General features: G+C 43.6%; 1 long non-coding RNA gene across 2 annotated transcripts in view; it reads left to right on the top strand.

The window, feature by feature from the left end:
* The window catches only part of LOC114904139, a 216,535-nt gene that overhangs the window by 13,223 nt on the left and 175,829 nt on the right, over positions 1-27,483 (top strand). For both annotated transcript variants that reach the window (XR_003795861.1, XR_003795860.1), the window contains exon 5: positions 24,889-25,014. This is a non-coding gene — a long non-coding RNA (uncharacterized LOC114904139). The remainder of the gene's footprint in view (positions 1-24,888; positions 25,015-27,483) is intronic.

Raw genomic sequence — 27,483 nt, 5'->3', positions numbered from 1 at the left:
GGTTTAATCTGGCTTCCCTTATAGTGTATTGTTTATTTTCCTTATCGTCTGTTTTGATGACTCGGTTTACAAGTGTGATGCAATTTTGAAATCACGTGTGATTAGATTGAAAAAATGTAACATGGGAACCAGGGCAATTGGAAAACAAAGGGTAGGCGTATTTTTAGAAAGCCGAATAGGACTTTTAGAGATAAAACAAGCATGGAGAAGTATGCTAAGCAACCGACTATGGACTTACAAATAGAGGAGTTCATTCTTTTGGTTATTAATTTGCTAAGGGGCCTTGAGCCATGAATATAGATGAAATCTATGAAAAATTGACACATGTATTTAAATCAGGGCAATATATCACCACACCTAAGAGATGGTGCAATATGAAAGTCTTAAATATTTAACATAACGCTATGCCATATAATTACATGTATGGCATTATCTTTAACAGGAGCTGATTAATGAGGGTGACATAAAGCAAGGATGAATATTAGCTATTCAGACACTGATGTTCAGAGAGCCACCTGAATAGTCATTTTTCCTCTAAGTCCTATTCCTTAAGGATTATAGAAATGTCAATTGTTTTTGCAGAGTTTCCATTTCAAGAAGCAGTTATTCATAATCCCCAGAGAGCTCTTCCTTAACAGACTACAATAAAACTTAGACTTGATGGTGGTGACATTTTAGACCTAAATTGCTGCCTTCACGGTTTAAATAATTATCCTGCTATGTCTGTGCAAGGGGCTTTCAAATTATTCACTTCATTCCTGGCTTATCTCTCATCTCCACCACTTGACCAGCTTCTTGTCCCTTACAACTGAATGCAGGAGGCTGAATTTCTATTTTCCCCTTAAAATTATCCTGCTTGTTAGTAGTACTTCCAGGGTAATTCATCTAGAATAGTTTTTTTAGCAATTCTTCTCAAAGGTCATCTCTGGCTGTCCATTTGTTTTTTCATTTTGGCACTGAATAGCAGCTATGCACTGGTCCATCCTGGGATTTATATGTTTCTTCATCTCTCTTTGTCTGTTTCTGTACTTTCTTCCTCAACGGTGACTCTCTTTCTTTCTCTCTCTCCATACGTATATGTGTGTGTGTGTATATAAAAAATTTTAAAAAAATTATTTATTTATTTGGCTGCATCAGGTCTTAGTTGCGGCACATGGGATCTTTTGTTGTGGCGTGTGGGCTCTTCATTGTGGCACGAGGGCTTCTCTAGTTGCAGTGCACAGGCTTCTCTCTAGCTGTGGCATGAGGGCTCAGTAGTTGTGGTACGCAGGCTTAGTTGCCCTGTGGCATGTGGGATTTTAGTTCCCCGACCAGGGATCGAACCTGCATCCCCTGCATTAGAAGGCGGATTCTTAACCACTGGCCCACCAGGGAAGTCCTTATAATTTTTTTCTTTACATAGAATTTTTGTGAGCAGTTTTCGGTTCACAGCAAAACTGAATGGATGGTACATATACCCCCTGCTCCTACACATGCATAGCCTCCTCCATTGTCAATGTCTCCCACCAGAGTGGTATATCTGGTACCACTGATGAACCTACACTGACACATCATAATCACCCAGCGTCCATCACTTACATTACTCTTGGTGTTGTATATTGTATGGGTGTGGATAAATGTCTAAGGACATATATCTATCTTATAGTATCATGCAAAGCAGTTTCACTGTGTTCCACCTGTTCATCCCTCCCTTCCCCTGACTGTCAATTTTTAAAATAAATAATTGTTCAGTGCCTGTTATCTACTAGGAATGGACTAGTTACTTAAAAAACAAACTAAAAATAAGGTCCTATATTATTAAGAATCTTACAGTCTGTGGGAAACCAATTATGTAAATAAATAACCTAATGTAATAAGCTAAATTGCTTTAAAGTGGTTGTGTATCAGTGTCAATGGTGCCATGGGAGAAGTGGAGCTCATGAGTTGACCTGGGGAATGTCAAGGCAGCTTTCCAACAGACCTATCTTCTCTCTCTCTCTCTTTTTTTAAAAAAATTATTTATTTATTTATTTGGTTTTGGCTGCTTTGTGTCTTTGTTGCTGCGTGCGGGCTTTCTCTAGTTGCGAAAAGCAGGGGCTACTCTTTGTTGTGGTGTGTGGGCTTCTCATTGTGGTGGCTTCTTTTGTTGAGGAGCATGGGCTCTAGGCGCATGGGCTTCAGTAGTTGTGGCACGTGGGCTCAGTAGTTGTAGCTTGCAGGCTGTAGAGTGCAGGCTCAGTAGTTGTGGTGCACGGGCTTAGTTGCTTAGTTGCTCCGCAGCATTTGGGATCTTCCCAGACCAGGGCTCGAACCCATGTACCCTGTATTAGCAGGCAGATTCTTAACCACTGTGCCACCCGGGAAGTCCCAGACCTATCTTCTCTAGTAGGAGTGTATGTATGCAGTGTGGAGAGTGGTTGGTATGGAGGTGGCAGGGGATGGCATCTAAGCTGAAAGAATGGCATATGCAAATGCCCAGCCTCTCTGGAGGATAAGGGGTGCTCAGAGTGACCACAGGAGTGTAGTATGTTTGAGGAACTGGCTGTGTGGTGGGGTACAGAAGGAGATGAGACTTGGAAGGAAAGCGGGGATAAAGGTCGTGAAAGACCTTGAATATCATGCAAAAGGAGTTTATTAGCTTTTGTCTTGGAGGCATTGGGGAGCCACTGAAGAAGTTTGAGCAGTATACTGATATGATTTTTTAAAAAATTGAAGTATAGTTGATTTTCAATGTTGTGTTATTTTCAGGTGTACAGCGAAGTGATTCAGATATATATATTCTTTTTCAGATTCTTTTCCCTTATAGGTTATTACAAAATATTGACTATACTTCCCCGTATGTTAGAAAAATCTGTTCTTGTGGAAGGGTAGAAAATAGACTAGAGGGCAGCAAAATTGGAGACAAGAAAGGCCAGTGAGGATGCTTCCATAATATTTAGTTTGGGAGACAAAGAGGGCAAGAATAGTACAGTGGGGAGGAGATGGAGAAGAGAGATTTATGAGGTACACAGGATTTAGTAATGATTAGATATGGGGAAAGAAAGAGGGAAGTTTCTGGCTTGGTCAACTTGGCATTTAGCAAGATAGAGAAGACAGAAAAGGGAGCAGGTTTTTTCGGGGGGGTTAGGATGGGGTGCGTGGCAGGGATTGAAAAGTGGAAAGATGTGTTTGGCTTTGAATAACATTGAGTGTGCGGAGCTGCTGGGACATTCAGGTGGAGTGTCGAGCAGAAAGTGGGCTGCACAGTTCTGGAGCTAAGAAGAGAGTTCCAAGCTGGAGACATTGGCTTGGGAGTCATGTTTGTCCATAGGTGTGGTAAGTGTGAGTAGAACAGGCAAGTATGAGCAGAGCTGAGTAAGAAGAGTCAGAAGACAAGAGGAATAAGGAAAGGAGCCCAGGCTGTAGACATCAGGACTGTTCAACTCTAAGTATTTCAACTTGAGTCTCTAAAGAACAAGAAGATCCTCCTAGACAACCATGACATCGTTATTACACTTCAATTTATTATTTCAATAACATTCAAAATCTTGTCCATACTCAAATTCCCGAAGCTGTTTTAAGATGTTTTTTAAAATCCAGTCTCTACTCAAGTTTCATGCATTGCACTTGACTGTTACCTTTCTTTTTTTTTTTTCGCTGCGTTGGGTCTTCGTTGCTGCACACCCTCTCCAGTTGTGGCGAATGGGGGCTACTCTTCGTTGTGGTGCGTGGGCCTCTCATTGCGGTGGCCTCTCCCATTGCAGAGCACGGGCTCTAGGCGCGAGGGCTTCAGTAGTTGTGGCATGTGGGCTCAGTAGTTGTGGCTTGCGGGCTCTAGAGCGCAGGCTCAGTAGTTGTGGCACACGGGCTTAGTTGCTCTGCAGCATGTGGGACCTTCCCGGACCAGCGCTTGAACCCGTGTCCCCTGCATTGCAGGAGGATTCTTAACCACTGTGTCACGAGGGAAGCCTGGCTGTTACCTTTCTGTAGTCTCAGTGTAGAAAGTCTTCCCCCTTTTCCCCCACCCCCGTTCTCTGTGACACTGATCGCTTTGAGGGTCCAGGCCAGTTGTTCTATAGGACACTCCATGTTCTGGACCATAGTTAGATTTAGGCCAGCTGTTTCCAGTAGCTCATCAGTAAGTGATGTTTGTACCTCCCACTGCATCACATCAGGGAGGTTCTAATGTCAGGAACAGGCCTCCTTTATATTTAGACTTTTGACTGTTTTATCAGAAACTGCCCAAATTATTGGATCTGATATTTGGATCCAAATTTTATATATATATTTTGGTGGCCTGGTCTTTTCCACAAAGTGATACATATTCTGAGTCTCTCATCTTTAAAATATTGTCTAACCTAAGTCTACTTTGCTGCTGTTAATTCCCATTGTTGTTGTTGTTGTTTTTTTGTGTGTGTGTGGTATGCGGGCCTCTCACTGTTGTGGCCTCTCCCGTTGCGGAGCACAGGCTCTGGACACGCAGGCTCAGCGGCCATGGCTCACGGGCCCAGCTGCTCCGCAGCATATGGGATCCTCCCGGACCAGGGCACGAACCTGCATCCCCTGCATCGGCAGGCGGACTTTCAACCACTGCGCCACCGGGGAAGCCCTCCCATTGTTTTTTTCTTGATTTTATTTTCCCTTAGAAACCTGTGTTGCAAATAGCTTATTCTGAGTGAAGCCTGGTGGGGTTCAAAGGAATCCACAGCCTTACTTAGGTCAGTCTGGTTCACTGATGTAGCTGTGTTTCTGTCTCACCAACCTTTGTCCCCTATAACTGTGATAGAGAAGACTATGTTTGAGGGATGGACAGAGAGAGAGCTGCCTGCTGAGAAGACTAAACGGAGCGGCCAGATAGAGGAGAGGTGAACCAGTGAGGAAAGAATATTTATATCAGTTAGGACCCTTTTGGTGGCAAGTGACAGAAGCCAAGTGCCAACTGGCTAGAGGAAAAATGGAAATGTATTCTAAAGATATAGGGGTAGTCAGGTGTGTAGGTATGGGCATGTAACTGGAATTTGTTACCAAACATTATGGGAAACCCAAGACATTTTTTTGTTTGTTTGTTTTTCCTCTCTATTCAAAAAGTCTCAGGGAAGTCACTGATTGGTATAGCTTGGTGAGGCCCAACCCTGTGCTGATCAGCCATGGTGGGGAGGTGGAGACATAAGTATGCAAAACAGGCAGCTGGGGCCAAGCTGGGTGGTTTGAACATTTCCTAGGGAAGGAAAAATCGTTAATCAGGCTCTAAGAGGGCTTTATTGCTATGATGTCAAGATATTTAAGGAAGAGTTTTAGGATATGGGGATGGGTCAGTGTGAGATGCAGCAGGAAGTCAAATGAGAGAGAAAAATGTACCCATTGGGTTTGGCACTTGGAATGTCAGTGGTAACTTCAGCAGGATTAGTTTTAGTGGAGTGAGGGCAGTGGATTGAGGAGGAAATAGAAATAGGGAGCAGAGAGTTCTGTATTCTAGAAGCTTGCTTGGAAAGGAAGGAGAGGTGTCCACTAGCAACTTAGGTCTAAGGTGGAAGCAGGGATTGCTCACCTGGGCCCCGTGAGCCTAGGAATCTATCAACCCCTTAGGAATGGCATGCAGAACTTACCCGCTTCTCAAAGAAAGAGATTTGTGAGCCACAACATTTAGAACCACTGTGGTGAAAGAAATGTGGCAATAGAAAGGGAGAAAGGGAGAGGTGAAGGAAATAGGAGAGAGGATGGATCACTCGAGCATGCCTTCGACGAGGAGGGCGGGGTGGAAACCGGAACTCAAAGGAAATTATTACCCTTCTTGGGAAGAGGTTTATATATTTTTTTCTGCTGAGACTGTAGGGAAGATGTGAAATCCAGGGCAGATGCAGACACCTTTGCGGTTAGCAAGGCAGGGAACCATGAGCATTGCATTTCTCTCTCCTTTCATCGTCCATCTTGGTCTGGTATTAGGATAAAAACTCTTTCTATGCATAGCTGCCCGAGAGATGGTCATAATCTGTTCTCTTTCTTCGACTTTGCCATTGGGCTTTCTGCCTTCATGATTGCTCCTGACTGACGTGCTTTGTCACTTGTACCTGACATGCACAGCGAGTTAGAACCTGACCTGTGCTGGAGCTTTCCCTTGCCCTTGCCCCTAAGACCTTCTAAAGGTCACTCAGTACTCCTTGTAGGTGAAACTGATGAGTGTGTGCAGTTAATCACACCTTCACCCTTTCTTAAACATAAGCTGCATTTGGGGCTTTCCCCCATTTGGGGGCTTCTTGTGTTGGAGTCTTCTGGCAAAGAGTGAGTTAATAGGCAGGATTCAAGAGACTAGGTGCTTATGTGGGTGGATAGTTATTGAAGTTAATTAATTCACAGTGAGTGACCTTTGTTTCTTAAATGATCTCAAGCCAGAAGGCCAGAAACGGTGGCCTCTGGGCTAGGAGCTCAGGGTCTGGAATCTGAACTGCTCTTCTCTCGGAATGATCTCAGCTCTGTCTTTTAGATTTCCCAAGCCTTAAATTTTACCATCTGCCAATGCAAATAATATTTTCCACTAATGTTAATGGGGGACTGTGTCTGTTCACCTTCAGTACCGTGAGAACAGTCTGTTGAACACATTATTGTTAGAGAGAGCTGGAAACCCTTATAGGCCACTCCTGTGATCTGAATGTTCTCCAAGCTGCAATTGTGGGAGAACCGGTTTCTGAAAGAAAAGCTTTGTGACATCCTTTAGAAAATCGTACTCATGGACAATACTCATATACTAGACAGAGTGTAGTGATTTTTAATTTAAGGGGATTTTTTATTGTAAGGGCGTGTATTTTCCTACTTTTGATTTTCATAAACCCTCAAAGCTGGTAACCTTTCTGTGCTACTGAGATTCTCTTTAAAAATAATTTAATAATACTTTAAGTCAGACAGAGAGAGACAAACACTGTATGATATATGTAGAATCTAAAAAAATACAATGAACTAGTGAATATAACAAAAGAAGCAGACTCACAGGTATAGAGAACAAACTAGTGGTGATCAGTGGGGAGAGGGAAGCAGGGAGGGGAAATATAAGGGTAGGGGAGTAAGAAGTACAAGCTATTATGTATAAAACAAGCTACAAGGATATATTATACAATATGGGGATTATAGCCAATAATTTATAATAACTGTAAATGGAGTATAACTTTTAAAAATTGTGAATCACTCTATTGTACACCTGTAACTTATATAATGTACAACTATATTTCAATTAAAAATAATTAATAATGGACTTCCCTGGTGGTACAGTGGTTAAGAATCCTCCTGCCAATGCAGGGGACACGGGTTCGATCCCTGGTCTGGGAAGATACCATATGCCGTGGAGCAACTAAGCCCGTAAGCCATAACTACTGAGCCTGTGTTCCACAACTACTGAAGCCCACATGCCTAGAGCCTGTGCTCTGCAACAAGAGAAGCCACCACATGAGAAGCCTACGCACTGCAACGAAGAGTAGCTCCTGCTCACCACAACTAGAGAAAGCCCATGCGCAGCAACGAAGACCCAACACAGCCATAAATAAATAAATTCAAATAAATTTTTAAAAAAAGAAAAAGTACCTTCCTTAAAAAAATAAAATTAATAATACTAAATCAGTGATCATTAGGCCACCTGGGACTTAGCTGTACTTCCTTTTTTAAAAAAATATGTGGCATTCAATTTATTCTTTTTAAAATTTTTTTCACTTTGAAAAATTGTGGTAAAATATACATAACATAAAACTTACCATTTTAACCATTTTTAAGTGTCCAGGCCAGTGGCATTAGTGTATTCACATTCTTGTGCAACCATCACCACCGTCCATCTCTAAAATTAGCTGTACTTCTTTAGCAATGAAAGTAAATGACCTGTTTGCTGGCTTCGGCGATTCCTTCTGCTGGGGATCGGCAGTAAAGTGGCAGACTGACTCCTTGCTTCTGGGAAGCCTCCTTTTTCTGAGGAATGGTTCCGAAATGAAATGAGAAGTCCTGAAGACAAGAGGCCCCCGTTGAAGACTGACCTTGTCAGGGTCCACAGTAGTTTAGGATTTGTATTGCAGCTGAGCCTCCATGTCCTCGCGGCTATTGTTTGCTGACAAGATGAAGTGGGTTTTATTTGGAGGGCAGAGGAGAGTTCCCAAATTTCTGTAACATCTGGAGTTGCAGGGCTGGAGGGCGTTTGGTGCTGAGTGACGTGATGGCAGCAACGTTGATGGCCCAGATCAGCCGCTGCAGCTGCCTGTGTGTGTGCTACCACGCAGAAGTGGTAGGAGATAGTAGGGAGGTGGCTGGGAGGGGACCAAGTGGCACAGGATCTGTCCTCAGGGAGTGAAAAGGGCACCGTCCCAGCGTGCTGACTGGAGGAAAGAGAGCACACGCGGATGGTTGACATCAGCTTCACATCCTGTTGGAAACTTCCCCTTTCTTCCCATGCAAGCTGAGAAATGCGGTTAGCTGGGAGCAGGGTGGATAGTAGTTTAGAAATTTCAAGCATAGAACTCTGATCATCTTCAACTCTTTCCCAGTGATTGAGTCTTTCTCTGGCATCATATGAATGAAAGATATCATCTCCACAATGTTTGACTCAATACCTGTTCCCTGAAGACCGCCTTGTTTCAAATGTGGTCTCATCTGTACTCACTCTTGTTCTATCAAAGTGTATTATGGCAGGTGTTAGAAAGCTCACAGTTTACAGCCAGTATTGTACTGAAGGTCAACACAACAAAGAGAGGACCCTGGTGTCCTCCTGACTGGGTTAAATGTCTTTTTTGGAGGAGAGGGTTTTTTTCCCCTTTGATGTGGGGATAAAAGTTTTCCATTTATATTTGTGGAGGAAAGTTCCTTTGGCATTGCCCAGTAGCTCTGCCAGGGAGGGAAATGGGTGTCCTTTTCATTCGATTAAAGAGTCCACTGCAGATGAGTTCAAGGTCATGGACTCTGCACCCCCTGAACTTGACTGAACACAGCATTGCCCTATTCCTGAGGGATGCCTCAGAGAGGGCCAGGACAGCCTGCTCCTGTTCCAGTGAATAGCCAGCCATTCACTGCTTCTGTGGTATCATGTTGGATGTGGGTGCCAAGTCCCCCTGTTTCTCAGCTCCCCTTCTGTGGCATGGGAAACCTGGTGGTGGGATGGGGAATGTGACCTCTTTGTTCATCACCTATGTTGATTTACAAAAAACCAGTAAGGAAACATTATACTGGACCCATACTACTGAAGAGAAATTTAGACAGAAAGAGCAAGAGACTTGGTCAGTGGGTTGATCGGCATGTCTGTCAGGCTGTGCATCTGTCTACCTCTTTCTTCCTTCCTCTCTTGTGTCTCTGTCTTCGTCTCTCTCTCTGTGTCTCTCTTTCAGTCTCTCTCCCTTGCTGTAACTCTCTCTGTCTTATATCTTTCTGTGTCTATCTCAGTATGCTTATCTTTCTTTCTTTCCTTTTTTTTTTAAAAAATAAAATTTATTTATTTTTGGTTGCATTGGATCTTCGTTGCTGCATGCGGGCTTTCTCTAGTTGCGGTGAGTGGGGACCACTCTTCGCTGCGGTGCGTGGGCTTCTCATTGCAGTGGCTTCTCTTGTTGCAGAGCATGGGCTCTAGGTGTGTGGGCTTCAGTAATGGTGGCGCATGGGCTTAGTTGCTCCATGGCACATGGGATCTTACGCAGAAGAGTAAGACGCGGAGATCACCTTCCTCCCCACAGATACATTAGAAATGCATCTATATGTGGAACAACTCCTACAGAACACCTACTGAACGCTGGCAGAAGACCTAGGACCTCCCAAAAGGCAAGAAACTCCCCACGTACCTGGGTAGGGCAAAAGAAAAAAGAATAAACAGAGACAAAAGAATAGGGACGGGACCTGCACCAGTGTGAGGGAGCCGTGAAGGAGGAAAGGTTTCCACACAGTAGAAGCCCCTTCGCGGCGGAGACTGCGGGTGGCGGAGGGGGGGAAGCTTCGGAGCCGTGGAGGAGAGCGCAGTAACGGGTGCGGCGGTACTGTGGCGGACAAAGCGGAGAGATTCTCACACAGAGGATCGGTGCCGACCAGCACTCACCAGCCTGAGAGGCTTGTCTGCTCACCCGCCGGGGCGGGCGGGGGCTGGGAGCAGAGGCTCGGGCTTCGGTTGGAGCGCAGGGAGAGGACTGGCGGCGTGAACACAGCCTGCAGGGTGTTAGTGCACCATGGCTAGCTGGGAGGGAGTCCGGGAAAAAGTCCGGACCTGCCGAAGAGGCAAGAGACTTTTTCTTCCCTCTTTGTTTCCTGGTGCTTGAGGAGAGGGGATTAAGAGCGCTGCTGAAAGGAGCTCCACAGACGGGCGCAAGCCGCGGCTATCAGCGCGGACCCCAGAGATGGGCATGAGACGCTAAGGCTGCTGCTGCCGCCACCAAGAAGCCTGTGTGCGAGCACAGGTCATTCTCCACACCTCCCATCTGGGAGCCTGTGCAGCCCGCCACTGCCCGGGTCCCGGGATCCAGGGACAACTTCCCCGGGAGAATGCACGGCGCGCCTCAGGCTGGTGCAACGTCCTGTTGGCCTCTGCCGCCGCAGGCTCGCGCCACATCCACACCCCTCCCTCCCCACGGCCTGAGTGAGCCGGAGCCCCCGAAGCAGCTGCTCCTTTAACCCCGTCCTGTCTGAGCAAAGAACAGACGCCCACCGGCGACCTACACGCAGAGGCGGGGCCAAATCCAAAGCTGAATCCTGGGAGCTGTGCGAACAAAGAAGAGAAAGGGAAATCTCTCCCAGCAGCCTCAGGAGCAGCGGATTAAATCTCCACAATCAACTTGATGTACCCTGCATCTGTGGAACACCTGAATAGACAACGAATCATCCCAAATTGAGGAGGTGGACTTTGAGAGCAAGATTTATTATTTTTTCCCCTTTTCCTCTTTTTGTGAGTGTGTATGTGTATGCTTCTGTGTGAGATTTTGTCTGTATAGCTTTGCTTTCACCATTTGTCCTAGGGTTCTATCTGTCTGTTTTTTTTTAATTAAAAAAATATTTTTTCTTAATAATTATTTTTTATTTTAATAACTTTATTTTACCTTACTTTCTTTTCTTTTCTTTTATCCTCTTTCTTTCTTCCTTTCTTCCTCCCTCCCTCCCTCCCTTTCTTTCTTTCTTTCTTCTTTTTCCCCCGTTTATTCTGAGCTGTGTGGATGAAAGGCTCTTGGTGCTGCAGCCAGGATTCAGTGCTGTGCCTCTGAGGTGGGAGAGCCAACTTCAGGACACTGGTCCACAAGAGACCTCCCAGCTCCACGTAATATCAAACGGTGAAAATCTCCCAGAGATCTCCATCTCAACACCAACACCAAGCTTCACTCAACAACCAGCGAGCTACAGTGCTGGACACCCTATGCCAAACAACTATCAAGACAGGAACACAACCCCACTCATTAGCAGAGAGGCTGCCTAAACTCATAGTAAGTCCACAGACACCCCAAAACACACCACCAGACGTGGACCTGCCCACCAGAAAGACAAAATCCAGCCTCACCCACCAGAACACAAGTACTAGTCCCCTCCACCAGGAAGCCTACACAACCCACTGAACCAACTTTAGCCACTGGGGACAGACACCAAAAACAACGGGAACTACGAACCTGCAGCCTGCAAAAAGGAGACCCCAAACACAGTAGGATAAGCAAAATGAGAAGACAGAAAAACACACAGCAGATGAAGGAGCAAGATAAAAACCCACCAGACCTAACAAATGAAGAGGAAATAGGCAGTCTACCTGAAAAATAATTCATAATAATGGTAGTAAAGATGATCCAAAATCTTGGAAATAGAATAGAGAAAATGCAAGAAACATTTAACAAGGAACTAGAAGAACTAAAGAGGAAACAAGCAACGATGAACAACACAATAAATGAAATTAAAAATACTCTAGATGGGATCAATAGCAGAATAACTGAGGCAGAAGAACGGATAAGTGACCTGGAAGATAAAATAGTGGAAATAACTACTGCAGAGCAGAATAAAGAAAAAAGAATGAAAAAACTGAAGACAGTCTCAGAGACCTCTGGGACAACATTAAACGCACCAACATTCGAATTATATGGGTTCCAGAAGAAGAAGAGAAAAAGAAAGGGACTGAGAAAATATTTGAAGAGATTATAGTTCAAAACTTCCCTAATATGGGAAAGGAAATAGTTGATCAAGTCCAGGAAGCACAGAGAGTCCCATACAGGATAAATCCAAGGAGAAACACGCCAAGACACATATTAATCAAACTGTCAAAAATTAAATACAAAGAAAACATATTAAAAGCAGCAAGGGAAAAACAACAAATAACACACAAGGGATACCCCATAAGGTTAACAGCTGATCTTTCAGCAGAAACTCTGCAAGCCAGAAGGGACTGGCAGGACATATTTAAAGTGATGAAGGAGAAAAACCTACAACCAAAATTACTCTACCTAGCAAGGATCTCATTCAGATTTTTTTTTTTTTTTTTTTTTTTCGGTACGCGGGCCTCTCACTGCTGTGGCCTCTCTTGTTGCGGAGAACAGGCTCCGGACGCGCAAGCTCAGCGGCCATGGCTCACGGGCCCAGCCGCTCCTCGGCATGTGGGATCTTCCCGGACCGGGGCACGAACCCGTGTCCCCTGCATCGGCAGGCGGACTCTCAACCACTGCACCACCAGGGAAGCCCCAGATTTTTTTTTTCTTGTTTTTTGCGGTACGCGGACCTCTCACTGTTGTGGCCTCTCCCGTTGCGGAGCACAGGCTCTGGATGCGCAGGCTCAGTGGCCATGGCTCACGGGCCCAGCCGCTCCACAGCATGTGGGATCCTCCCGGACTGGGGCAAGAACCTGTGTTCCCTGCAGTGGCAGGTGGACTCTCAACCACTGCACCACCAGGGAAGCCCTCTCATTCAGATTTGATGGAGAAATTAAAACCTTTACAGACAAGCAACAGCTGAGAGAGTTCAGCACCACCAAACCAGCTTTACAACAAATGCTAAAGGCTCTCCTCTAGGCAAGAAACACAAGAGAAGGAAAAGACCTACAATAACAAACCCCAAACAATTAAGAAAATGGGAATAGGAACATACATATTGATAGCTACCTTAAATGTAAATGGATTAAATGCTCCCACCAAAAGACACAGACTGGCTGAATAGATACAAAAACAAGACCCATATATATGCTGTCTACAAGAGACCCACTTCAGACCTAGGGACACATACAGACTGAAAGTGAGGGGATGGAAAAAGATATTCCATGCAAATGGAAACCAAAAGAAAGCCAGTGTAGCAATTCCATATCAGACAAAATAGACTTTAAAGACTATTAGAAGAGACAAAGAAGGACACTACTAATGATCAAGGGATCGATCCAAGAAGAAGATATGACAATTGTAAATATTTATGCACCCAACATAGGAGTACCTCAATACATCAGGCAAATACTAACAGCCATAAAAGGGGAAATCAACAGTAACACATTCATAGTAGGGGACTTTAACACCCCACTTTCATCAATGGACAGATCATCCAAAATGAAAATAAAAAAGGAAACACAAGCTTTAAATGTTACATTAAACAAGATGGACTTAATTGACATTTATAGGACATTCCATCCAAAAACAACAGAATACACATTTTTCTCAAGTGCTTATGGAACATCCTCTAGGATAGATCATATCTTGGGTCACAAATCAAGTCTTGGTAAATTTAAGAAAATTGAAATTGTATCAAGTATCTTTTCTGACCACAATGCTATGAGACTAGATAGCAGTGACAGGAAAAGATCTGTAAAAAATACAAACACATGGAGGCTAAACAATACACTACCTAATAACGAAGTGATCACTGAAGAAATCAAAGAGGAAATCAAAAAATACCTAGAAACAAATGACAATGGAGACACGACAACCCAAAACCTATGGGAGGCAGCAAAAGTAGTTCTAAGACGGAAGTTTATAGCAATACAATCCTACCTTAAGAAACAGGAAACATCTCGAATAAAAAACCTAACCTTGCACCTAAAGCAATTAGAGAAAGAAGAACAAAAAACCCCAAAGTTAGCAGAAGGAAAGAAATCATAAAGATCAATCAGAAATAAATGAAAAAGAAATGAAGGAAACGATAGCAAAGATCAGTAAAACTAAAAGCTGGTTCTTTGAGAAGATAAAGTTGATAAACCATTAGCCAGACTCATCAAGAACAAAAGGGAGAAGACTCAAATCAATAGAATTAGAAACGAAACAGGAGAAGTAACAGCTGACACTGCAGAAATACAAAAGATCATGAGAGATTACTAGAAGCAACTGTATGCCAAGAAAATGGACAAGCTGGAAGAAATGGACAAATTCTTAGAAATGCACAACCTGCCAAGACTGAAACAGGAAGAAATAGAAAATATGAACAGACCAGTCACAAGCACTGAAATTGAAACTGTGATTAAAAATCTTCCAACAAACAAAAGCCCAGGACCAGATGGCTTCACAGGCGAATTCCATCAAACATTTAGAGAAGAGCTAACACCTATCCTTCTGAAACTCTTCCAGAATATAGCAGAGGGAGGAACACTCCCAAACACATTCTACGAGGCCACCATCACCGTGATACCAAAACCAGACAAGGGTGTCACAAAGAAAGAAAACTACAGGCCAATATCACTGATGAACATAGATGCAAAAATCCTCAACAAATTACTAGCAAACAGAATCCAACAGCACATTAAAAGGATCATACACCATGATCAAGTGGGGTTTATTCCAGGAATGCAAGGATTCTTCAATATATGCAAATCAATCAATGTGATACATCATATTAACAAATAGAAGGAGAAAAACCATATGATCATCTCCATAGATGTAGAGAAAGCTTTCGACAAAATTCAACACCAATTTATGATAAAAACCTTCCAGAAAGTAGGCATAGAGGGAACTTTCCTCAACATAATAAAGGCCATATATGACAAACCCACAGCCAACATCGTCCTCAGTGGTGAAAAACTGAAAGCATTTCCACTAAGATCAGGAACAAGACAAGGTTGCCCACTCTCACCTCTCTTATTCAACATAGTTTTGCAAGTTTTAGCCACAGCAGTCAGAGAAGAAAAGGAAATAAAAGGAATCCAAATTGGAAAAGAAGTAAAGCTGTCACTGTTTGCAGATGACAGGATACTGTACATAGAGAATCCTAAAGATGCTACCAGAAAACTACTAGAGCTAATCAATGAATTTGGTAAAGTAGCAGGATACAAAATTAATGCACAGAAATCTCTGGCATTCCTATACACTAACGGTGAAAAATCTGAAAGTGAAATCAAGAAAACACTCCCATTTACCACTGCAACAAAAAGAGTAAAATATCTAGGAATAAACCTACCTAAGGAGACAAAAGACCTGTATGCAGAAAATTATAAGACACTGATGAAAGAAATTAAAGATGATACAAATAGATGGAGAGGTATACCATGTTCTTGGATTGGAAGAATCAACGTTGTGAAAATGACTCTACTACCCAAAGCAATCTACAGATTCAATGCAATCCCTATCAAACTACCACTGGCATTTTTCACAGAACTAGAACAAAAAATGTCACAATTTGTATGGAAACACAAAAGACCCCAAATAGCCAAAGCAATCTTGAGAACGAAAAATGGAGCTGGAGGAATCAGGCTCCCTGACTTCAGACTATACTACAAAGCTACAGTAATCAAGACAGTATGGTACTAGCACAAAAACAGAAAGATAGATCAATGGAACAGGATAGAAAGCCCAGAGATAAACCCATGCACATATGGTCATCTTATGTTTGATAAAGGGGGCAGGAATATACAATGGAGAAAGGACAGCCTCTTCAATAAGTGGTGCTGGGAAAACTGGACAGGTACATGTAAAAATATGAGATTAGATCACTCTCTAACACCATACACAAAAATAAGCTCAAAATGGATTAAAGACCTAAATGTAAGGCCAGAAACTATCAAACTCTTAGAGGAAAACTTAGGCAGAACACTGTATGACATAAATCACAGCAAGATCCTTTTTGACCCACCTCCTAGAGAAATGGAAATAAAAACAAACAAATGGGACCTAATGAAACTTCAAAGGTTTTGCACAGCAAAGGAAACCATAAACAAGACCAAAAGACAACCCTCAGAATGGGAGAAAATATTTGCAAATGAAGCAACTGACAAAGGATTAATCTCCAAAATTTACAAGCAGCTCATGCAGCTCAATAACAAAAAAAAAAAACAACCCAATCCAAAAATGGGCAGAAGATTTAAATAGACATTTCTCCAAAGAAGACATACAGACTGCCGACAAAAACATGAAAGATGCTCAACATCATTAATCATTAGATGAATGCAAATCAAAACTACAATGAGATATCATCTCACACCAGTCAGAATGGCCAACATCAAAAAATCTAGAAACAATAAATGCTGGAGAGGGTGTGGAGAAAAGGGAACCCTCTTGCACTATTGGTGGGAATGTAAATTGATACAGCCACTATGGAGAACAGTATGGAGTTTCCTTAAAAAGCTACAAATAGAACTACCATATGACCCAGCAATCCCACTACTGGGCATATACCCTGAGAAAACCATAATTCAAAAAAAGTCATGTACCAAAATGTTTATTGCAGCTCTATTTACAATAGCCAGGAGATGGAAACAACCTAAGTGTCCATCATCGGATGAATGGATAAAGAAGATGTGGCACATATATACAATGGAATATTGCTCAGCCATAAAAAGAAACAAAATTGAGCTATTTGTAATGAGGTGGATGGACCTAGAGTCTGTCATACAGAGTGAAGTAAGTCAGAAAGAGAAAGACAAATACCGTATGCTCACACATATATACGGAATTTAAGAAAAAATAATGTCATGTAGAACCTAGGGGTAAGACAGCAATAAAGATACAGACCTACTAGAGAATGGACTTGAGGATATGGGGAGGGGGAAGGGTAAGCTGGGACAAAGTGAGAGAGTGGCATGGACATATATACACTACCAAACGTAAAATAGATAGCTAATGGAAAGCAGCCGCATAGCACAGGGAGATCAGCTCGGTGCTTTGTGACTACCTAGAGGGGTGGGATAGGGAGAGTGGGAGGGAGAGAGACGCAAGAGGGAAGAGATATGGGAACATATGTATATGTATAACTGATTCGCTTTGTTATAAAGCAGAAACTAACACATCATTGTAAAGCAATTTTACGCCAATAAAGCTGTAAAAAAAAAAAAAGATCTAGGAAGCAATATGCCACTCTGAAATGTAAGAGAGAGAGAGAGAGAGAGAGAGAGAGTAGTGGGGGGAGAGAGATAGAGGGAGAGGGAGGGAGGGAGGGAGAAGAAGAGATATTGAGAGAAGAAGAAGAAGGAGGGGAAGGGGAGGAGGGAGGGGGGAGGAGGGAGAGAGAAAGAGAGACACAGAGACAGAGATAGCAATGGAGAGACCTGAAGGTAAAAAGAGAAACAAGGTAGAAAGAGACAGACATACTAAAATACACATAGAATGAGAGAGAGAGAGAGAGAGAGAGAGAGAAGGAGACACAGATGTACAGACTTCATACATGCCAACCCATTGATCAAGTCTCTTGCCCTCTCTCTCAAATTTTTCTTTTGTTAGGGTGGGTCCAGTATAATGTTTCCTTACATGTTTCTTAAAAATCAACATGAATTATAAGCACTGGTGTCCAGTAATACGGTGTGTGCTGTGGGGAATATAAAAGATTGGCAAGAATGTGGCAACTCTGAAATACAGAGAAACCCAAATAAAAGCTTTTTTGTTCCTAGTGATCAGAACACAATAGAACCATTATTTAACTGCATTTTGTGTATTTAACATAAGTGATTAGGCATGGACTTTGGAGTTGGACTGAAGAAATTCACATCCCAGCGCCTCCACTTCCTAGTTGTGTGACTTTGAGTAAGTTACTGAACTTCTCTGAGCCTCAGTTTTCTGATCTGTAAAATGGCCTTAATAGTGGTACCTCTTCTATGAGGTTTTTAAAGAGATGATGTCCAACAGTGTTGGGCATAAATAACTTTAGCCATTTTTTTTTTAATGAACAGTGTTGGTAAAGTTAATTGAATTTAAAACACTGAATAAACTAATCTGCTGTTAGGATGTATCAGCTGCATTGTCCTGCTTTTAGGACTTGATGACCTAGTTTCCGGGAGCACTCTCCTCAGCCCAAGAGCTGCGGTGACCTGGAATCTCCAGCTGTGATGCCTACAATTTGCTTATCAAGCAGCCGTTACCCACCCCCCCCCCACCCACCCACACACACCAGGCACTTTGACCTGCTGGTGCATTTGATGACGTGGTTCTCTCTGCCCAGAACACCCTTCCCTTCACTTTCCCAACATTTCCAATGGTCAGAAGCCCAGGAACTGCTTTGAGTAGCTTTCCCCAGCACAGAGAATGAATACTACCCTCCCTGCAGACCCATGCCACTGTGGAAGCATCCCTGTTGTGGCCATTATCATAATCTCTTTAATTAAAAGCAGGGTGTCTGCTCATCCCTGTAGATTGTGAGTTCTTTGCAGACTGGCGGTGTCTTATCTGCTTTTGTGTTCTCATAGGGTGGGCAGAGCCCCTGAAGATTCTGGGAGAAAAGACTGAGAGAGCCTTACACCATTTGTCATGTTCCACATTTTTCTTTCCTTTGCTAAATAGTTACTGGGAGAGCCCAACCGGCGTTTTAGGCATTTCCATCCCACAAAAGACTAGACAGGGTGTGGTTGTAGATTAGTTTTATATTTTATATATGGCTTGGATTCCATCATAATATTTTCAGGCTTGTTACTTTGGTTTTTAGTTTAATAAATAATTTTTTAAAAAAAATTTATTATTTTTGGCTTCATTGATCCACGCAGGCTTTCTCTAGTTGCAGCGAGCAGGGGCTACTCTTCATTGTGGTCCATGAGCTTCTTATTGCGGTGGCTTCTCTTGTTGTGGAGTATGGGCTCTACGTTCACGGACTTCAGTAGTTGTGGCTCGCAGGCTCAGTAGTTGTGGTGCACGGGCTTAGTTGCTCTGCGGCATGCAGGATCTTCCCGGACCAGGGATCGAACCCATGTCCCCTGCATTGGCAGGCGGATTCTTAACCACTGCGCCACCAGGGAAGTCCCAGGCTAGTTACTTTGAAGCTCCTCTGGCAGAGACTAGAAGCAGCCCACTTTCCAAATCCAAAGGAGATTGGAAAGGCTGTAATTGGATACTGTCACTGTCAGTCATCTTCAGCATGATAGGGAGGCGGGTCACCTGAAGAGAGAAGTGCTTTCTAGGTGGTGGTTGCCAGGCTTGACTGTGGACAGATCTTGTTTAGTTCACCCCTTCTAATTTGGGGGATCTTGACTCTCCATTTGGACTTTTAAAATGTTGAATATTTAAGGAGAGAACATTTGCATTGGAAGTCTGAGAAACCAATATAAGTAATATCTAATTCCTTAATACTGAGTAGAAAAAAAAGAGACTTTGCTGTAAAGCCCTTCAGTTTGATGTCTCAGAGTTCAGAACCTCTTGCAACTTAATTTGTAAGAACCTTCCTATCATTTTGGGGGCTTATGGGAGAAGGAAGACTGCCATGATATTTGGACAAAACTGTCCTTAAAACACCAGGATAGAGTACAGTCACATAACACAGTGCAGGTAAAGAGCAGGTGATTGGGAAATGCTTACTGAATAACAGGAATTTATGTTGTTTAAAAGTGTTCCTTGGGCTTTTCCTGGTGGCTCAGTGGTTAAGAGTCTGCCTGCCAATGCAGGGAACACAGGTTCGAGCCCTGGTCTGGGAAGATCCCACATGCCGCAGAGCAACTAAGCCTGTGTGCCACAACTACTGAGCCTGCGCTCTAGAGCCCGTGAGCCACAACTACTGAGCCCGTGTGCCACAACTACTGAAGCCTGCACACCTAGAGCCTGTGCTCCGTGACAAGAAAAGCCACCACAGTGAGAAGCCCACGCACCGCAATGAAGAGTAGCCCCTGCTCGCCACAACTAGAGAAAAGCCTGCACGCAGCAACGAAGACCCAATGCAGCCAAAAATAAAACAATAAATTTATTTTTTTTAAAAAAATGTTCCGTACAGAAATCAGTGTCCATCATTTTGGCAGGACATGAACAAAGTGATGATGTAAGCTAAGCAACTAGTTTTGCATAGCCTGGAGTTGAACTTCAAATTTCACCATTTCATCACTCCACAATTTTATGTATCTGAATCACAGGCTGATTCAGATCCTGGGCAGGAATTTAAATTCTGGACTGACTGAACTCTGGGCAGGTTCCACTAGGCTTTGACTGACTTCAGCCCAAGAGCCTGGGGCTCTGGTGCAGGCTTAAGAGTTGAACAGAATGTTATGAGGTCTCCCTTTCCCCTGAACAACTGGGGAAATATTATGAGCCCCTCCTCTCCTTGACCACTGAAAAGTCCATACTGGTCTGAGATCTGCTGAGAATGAGTTCTCATCTCTTTAGTTTAAGGTCAGTTTTTAGTCTTGATTTGGCCATAGTAGAGTGAAATCCATATGCCTTTCTCGACAGTGCTTCTGTGTTTTTCAGGGAGGGAAGGGAGTGGGGAATCCCCAGGCTGTTTTTTTTTTTTTGGGTCTTCGTTTCTGCACGCAGGCTTTCTCTAGTGCGGTGAGTGGGGGCTACTCTTCATTGCGGTGTGCGGGCTTCTCATTGCAGTGGCTTCTCTTGTTGCGGAGCATGGGCTCTAGGCATGCGGGCTTCAATAGTTGTGGTGCGCGGGCTCAGCTGCTCCGCAGCATGTGGGATCTTCCTGGACCATGGATCGAACCCATGTCCCCTGCATTGGCAGATGGATTCTTAACCACTGCGCCACCAGGGAAGTCCCAATGTTTTGTAGTAGATTAACCGAATGATGCTTTTTGTTAAAAAAAATTTACTTTGGCTGCACTAGGTCTTAGTTGCAGCGTGAGAGATCTTTGTTCTGTCATGTTTAGTTGCGGCATGCGGGATCTTTAGTTCTTAGTTGCAGCATGTGGACTCTTCATTGTGGCATGTGGGATCTAGTTCCCCGACGAGGGATCGAACCCGGGCCCCCTGCATTGGGAGCATGGAGTCTTACCCACTGGATCACCAGGGAAGTCCCACCAGGCTGTTCTTCTGAGTTCAATGAGGGTTGCAGGCACCCTCGAGGTTTCGAAGACTTCAGGGTGAGCCTGGCCAGGTGGTTTTGGACAGTTCTGGGCAGTGGGTCCATGAGCTTCTTTGTCTTCACACTTGTCATTAGCCCTTCATTTATAAGCTGAGTTTTTAAGGTTGGATTTACCACAGCGCTGACCAACTTGGCTTAGACAAAGCATAACTCCCCTGATGATTTAGCTTCTGAATCTGCACTTGCTACGTGCCAGCTTCCTTGGGCCACATAAAAGCACAGGTTGCCACTTGAGTCTGCTTTTCCTGGAAGAACTGAAATTCCTGACACTGTGTGTGACAAAGCAGGAGCTGTAGAAGAGGATTAAGGCTGAGGTTACAGGAAGCACAGTGGTGACTGTTGTGAGAGCAGGAGCTCTGGGGCTCAGGTCAGGCTCCTGGGGCTCCGATCCTGGCCACACCGTTTCTCCACTGTTTGGCTGCAGGCAAGCCTCATTGGCTCTCTGACCCTCAGGAGCCTCAACTGTGATCATGACACACACCCTGAGACAGTGGTGGGGGGAGGACTATGGAGATGCCTGTAAACCACAGTGCTGTAGGGGCTGAGCTGGGGAGGGGGGCACCCTGGACAAGAGTCTTTATCCACTTCTTTCTTGCTGTTTGGGTATCAAGAGGTATTCTGTCTGTGGTGGGTGGTACCATCTTGGATGCTGAAAGGAAGGAGACACATGGGGTGGTCTTTTAGGAACTCATAGTTTATTTATTTATTAAAATTTTTTGTATTAAAGTGTGGTTGATTTACAAGGTTGTGCTAATTTCTGCTGTATAGCAAAGTGATTCAGTTATACACATATATATGTTCTTTTTTAATATTCTTTTCCATTATGGTTTATCCCAGGGGATGAATATAGTCCCCTGTGCTATACAGTAGGACCTTGATATTCATCCATTCTAAATGTAATAGTTTGCATCTACTAACCCTAAACTCCCAGTCCATCCCTCCCCAATCCCTCTCCCCCTTGGCAACCACAAGTCTGTTTTCTGTGTCTGTGAGTCTGTTTCTGTTTTGTAGAGAGGTTCATTTGTGCCATATTTTAGATTCCACGTGTAAGTGGTATTTGTCTTTCTCTTTTTGACTTACTTCACTTCATATGATAATCTCTAGTTGCATCCATGTTGCTGCAAATGGCATTATTTTGTTCTTTTTCATGGCTGAGTAGTATTCCATTGTATAGATATACCATATCTTCTTAATCCATTCATCTGTCAGTGGACATTTAGGTTGTTTTCATGTCTTGGCTATTGTGAACAGTGCTGCTATGAACATAGGGGTGCATGTATTTTTTTTTTTTTTTTGCCATGCCATGTGGCTTGTGGGATCTTCATTCCCTGACAGGGATTGAACCCGGGCCTTGGGCAGTGAGAGCACATAGTCCTAACCACTGGACCACCAGGGAACTCCTGCATGTATATTTTTGAATTACAGTTTTGTCCAGATGTATACCCAAGAGTGGGATTACTGGATCATATGGTAGCTCTATTTTAAGTTTTCTGAGGCTCCTCCATACTGTTTTCCATAGTGGCTGCACCAACTTACATTCCCACCAACAGTGTAGGACGGAGGAACTCATAATTCAAACCAGACATCTTTAATGCACTTGAAGTAAAGCTTGCATAGAAATCACACAAAACAGTGCATACATACTTAAAAAAATAGGTTCCTGAAAAAAACACTACATTTTGTATTTTGGTGAATAGGAAATTGCACTGGCTGGGAGCTGGATCTTCATCTGCCTGCATATGTGCCATTAGGGTCCATTTGGAAATCCAGGGGCTCTTTGTTCAATCAAAGATGGAGGAGTTATAAAATGAGGGAGAAGATGTCTTATGCTAGCATTTTCCCAAATGCTTGCAGAACACTTCATCTACAAGATCTTTTGGGATAAAAGGTGTCTGGTGTCCAAAAAGGGCTGGAAACAAAATAGGGTTAAGGAATGTTGCTTTACTCTGCAGGTGTCCTTCCCTGACCCCAATGGGACAGTGTATGTTAAATATATTAAGATTAAAAGGCGTCTGGTAACAAGAAAATCTTTCATAACCCAGGACTTCTCAAGCTCATTTGAATAACAGCTCTTTCCCAGATAACTCCTATTTAGTGGGAGAAATGCAGTGGCCAGAGGTTGAGAAATACAGCTTTAATTGTTGGGTGTGGTGTGAGGTTGGTTTCGTAAGGTTGAGCTGTGAGTGGGTTTTCCGGGAAGATTCTCAAGAGAGAACTAATACAGATGGAAGTTACATGGACCACTGAGTAGGTTTTTATCCCTATTAAAAAACTGGGAGATCGCCGGTGGTCCAGTGGTTAGGACTCTGCGCTTCCACTGCAGGGGCCTGGGTTCCATCCCTGGTCCAGGAACTAAGATCCCGTGTGCCCTGCAGCATGGCCAACAACAACAAATTTCCCATTTCCTCATCTTTTTCTTAGAAACTATTTCAAACGTACGGGAAAACTGAAAGATTAGTTGTATGGTCAGGCCACTCAAGATGGCTGTTCTCTTGCTCTCTGTACATCTGCTGTTGGGCCGGTCTCTGCTTCACCTACACCCTACTCACATGGCTATCCAATCCTCTTAATCGTAGGGCTTACTCAATAACTACCTACGTGCTTGCTCCCTGTCCCAGCTGCTGGTTTCCCTGGTAACTAATGAACTATGTCAATTATGTCAATTCCCGCTATAAATGGTAGCCTCCTTGGTCCTCAAGCAGAGAAGATTGGTGCTGTGTCCTTTCTCCTGCACACGGTGGGGTGTTGCTCCAGGACCTTCTGCTTCTGATTTGTAAGATTCCCTATCTAACAAGCCATTGATGTCTCTGTCCCTGTCTCTGGGCTCTCTCTTCAGCAAGGCAATAACAGGGCTTACAGGCCTGTGGGGTGCAGCCCAACATTAGTACAATGAATTCTCAAGTTACATACACATTATGACACATCACTTGTCAATATAGCATACATCACTGAAGAATACAGGTATTTGTCTACAGACCCACCATGTCATTATCCCTACTAAGAAAACCACCTAAAATCAACTTAATATTTAAATCCCCCCATCTTTATAGCTGGTTTTTTAAAAAAAAATCAAACAAACGCACAGTTACGTTTTGCGTGTGTGGGTGGTTGTTACTTATTTTAACTTAGAATAGTTCCTCTCTCCTTTTTTTTTTTTTTTTTTTTCCTCCCATGACATTGACCTTCTGAAGAATCCAGGCTAGTGGTCATACGAATGTCCCGCATTCTAGATTCGTCTGCTTCCTTATGATGTTCAGTTGTTCCTCTGTCCTGTTAATCCTCAGCCCTGGCTGCACATCAGAACCACCTGTCTTGATTAATTGGCTTTACAAGGAAGGGGGATTAATTGGCCCACTCTTCTCACTGGGGGTTATTTAAATCAAATTTAATGCCTAGAAAAGAGAATAGGGTGCCTGAGTTCCACCCTGAACCAATTAAATCAGAATCGCTGGAGTTCAAGCTCAGGTGGCCCTAGTTTCAAAATTCTCTAGGTGATTCTGGCAAGCAGTCAGCACTAAGAACCGCCGCTCTATCCTGCAGATCCTGTAAATTAGAAGTTAGATTCAGGCTACACATTTTTGTCTAGAATACTTTGCTGCACGTTGCAGTCATCTTGGAAGCTTTAAAAAATACTGATGCTTGGGGCCCAGCCTCGACGTTCTGATATATTGGTCTGGAAGCACGGCCTAGGCTTTGGGAATTTAAAAATCTCAGGTGATTTTAATGCAGTCAGAAAGACCCACTTCCTTAGGTTATTTTTTTATTTAACTTGCATCCTTTCAGGAGGCACGCAATGTCCCACTGATCCATCATTTGTGATGCCAAGTTCAATCACTGGATTAAGGTGGTCACACCAGACCTCTTCATCAGCTCTTCATCGCCAAGGTACAATTGCTCCCATTCGCAAAGGTAAGTGGTCTCTGGGATGATACCTTGGTGCTGCTAACAAGTTTTCATACAATGGTTTTAGCTTCCACTGGTGATTGTTACCTCGATCAAGTATTTTATCGGGGCTGGGGGGGCGCTTATAAATAGTGATCTTCTATTCTTGTCATTCCTTCCACGTTTATTTGACTTTCTTTTGTAAAGAAGGGCTGTCCTGTTTATCCTCTCTGCACCCCCTGGAATCATGTATTTTCATTTACTAACCAGTTACAACCATTATCCTTTTTGATATTCAAATTATGCTAAATTTGGCTAGTGGGTGCCCCTTCAAGCTGGCTTTTTTTTCGGGGTGGGGGGCACGTGGGATCTTAGTTCCCCGACCAGGGATCAAACCCACGCCTCCTGCATTGGGAGTGCGGGGTCTTAACCACCGGACCACCAGGGAAGTACCAAGCTGGCTTTTTCTTAAAGTAAAATTTTTAATTGAAAATTATAACATATAGAGAAATACACAAAAAAATCAAATTTATAGTTCAAAATTTTCCCAGAGCAAACACCTGTGTAACCAGTTCCCAGATCAAGAAACAGAACAATGCCAGTACCCCACCAGCCCCCATCACACCCTCTTCCTATCTTGCCCCCCACCAAGGGCCTTACGTCTAAACTTGTTGATCAGTTTGCCTGTTTGGGAACTTTGTATAAATGGGATCATAGAACATGTACTCTTGTGTCTGGCTTCTTTGTTCATCATTGTGTTCATGAGATTCATCTATGATGTTTGAAGTTGTAGCTCTTTTTCATCCCTCCTGCAATTTATTTATCAATTCTAATGTAGGTGGGCATTTAGGTTGATTCCAGGTTCTGACTATTAAAGCAGTGCTGCTATGAACATTCTGATACTTGTCTTTGGTTGAACACATTGTTGAGTTTTTGTTCGTTTGTTTTTTGTTTTTGGAGGGGATACCTAACAGTGGAATCACTTGTTCATAGGGTATGTCAACTTTATTCAGTACTGCCAAACAGTTTTTTCTTTGGATATAACCCCATTGGCCTTTGTGTACTTTTACTTTCTGGCAGAAGACTTCCTGGGCTCATCTTGTCTTTTCTCTGCCCGAGCCCTGGAATCTCCCATTTCTCTGAGGAGCCCTGGTGCTCTAGAATAGGGAATAGTATTTAAAAACCAAGGTCTGGGGCTTCCCTGGTGGTGCAGTGGTTGAGAGTCCGCTTGCTGATGCAGGGGACGCGGGTTCGTGCCCTGGTCCGGGAAGATCCCACATGCCGCGGAGCGGCTGGGCCCGTGAGCCATGACCACTGAGCCTGCGCGTCCGGAGCCTGTGCTCTGCAACGGGAGGGGCCACAACAGTGAGAGGCCCGCGTACCGCAAAAAAAAAAAAAACAAACAACCAAGGTCTGCGTGCTAGTGGTTCTCATTGATACTGGAACGTCATTGCTTTTAGTTCCCTTTAGTAGACAAAGCTAGGAAATTCACTAAAGAAAATAATCATGTGTTTGAACTGCTCATTCCAATTCAACATTGCAGGATTTTTTCCTTAAGTCTGTTTTATTTTATATGTGCATCTCGTTTCTCTTACGTTGAAAATCTTGGTTCCTAATGACATCAATGTTTTGTTTATTTGCTTTGTTCTACACTTACATAAAACGTTGCAAAATTGCAATACTACTATTACTATTGACAGTGATATTATATGAGTTGCAGTAATGTACGTGTGAAGCTTTAGATTTCTTTGGAGTTATTTTTTGTCTCTTGCGAGCAATTTATATGATGCTAAATCAAATGGCTTAAATCTAATGAGGGTGAAGAATTTATCCAGTGGCTTAAGAAGGTGGGTGTTGTGCTCAGAATATTGACTGTGCAGGCTCAGCCCTTCTAGACAATTACAGCTGTTGAGCTCCCACTGTTTTCCCCTCCCCCCCTTCTCTAAATCCCTTTTTGAGGGTTTTCAGGGTTTCCACTGGGGAGGAGTGCACACGTCGGGGTGCACTCCCTTCTCTCACATACGGGTTCCATGGTCACCAGCTTCCCACACCCAGGTTGTGAGAGTTAATTTTGTGTCAGCTGGGCTGGGCTCTGGTGCCCAGTTGTTTGGTCATATTACCAGTCTAGATGCTGCTATGAAGCCATTTTTGAAAACTCTGATTAAATTTAAATCAGTAGATTTTGAGTAAAGCAGACTACACTTCATGATGCGGTGGGCCTCATCCAGTCCGTTGAAGGCCTTAAGGGGAAAGACTCAGGTCCTTGAAGAGGAAGGAACTCGGCCTCCAGACTGCTTTGAGACCCAAGACATTAACCTCTTGCTGGACTTGCCAGCCTGTCCCCTAGATTTTGGATTCGTCAGCCCCTATAATCATGTGAACTAATTCCTTTAATCCCATCCCCCCACTCCTGCCTCTTTCTCCCCCTCTTCTCACACCCCCATTCTCTACACACACACACACACACACACACACACACACACACACACACACACA

This window comes from Monodon monoceros, unplaced genomic scaffold, assembly GCF_005190385.1.
Source record: "Monodon monoceros isolate NGI ecotype Baffin Bay Population unplaced genomic scaffold, NGI_Narwhal_1 Super_Scaffold_21, whole genome shotgun sequence".
Classification (NCBI taxonomy): Eukaryota; Metazoa; Chordata; class Mammalia; order Artiodactyla; family Monodontidae; genus Monodon; species Monodon monoceros.
This window is presented reverse-complemented; position numbering and strand designations above follow the sequence as displayed.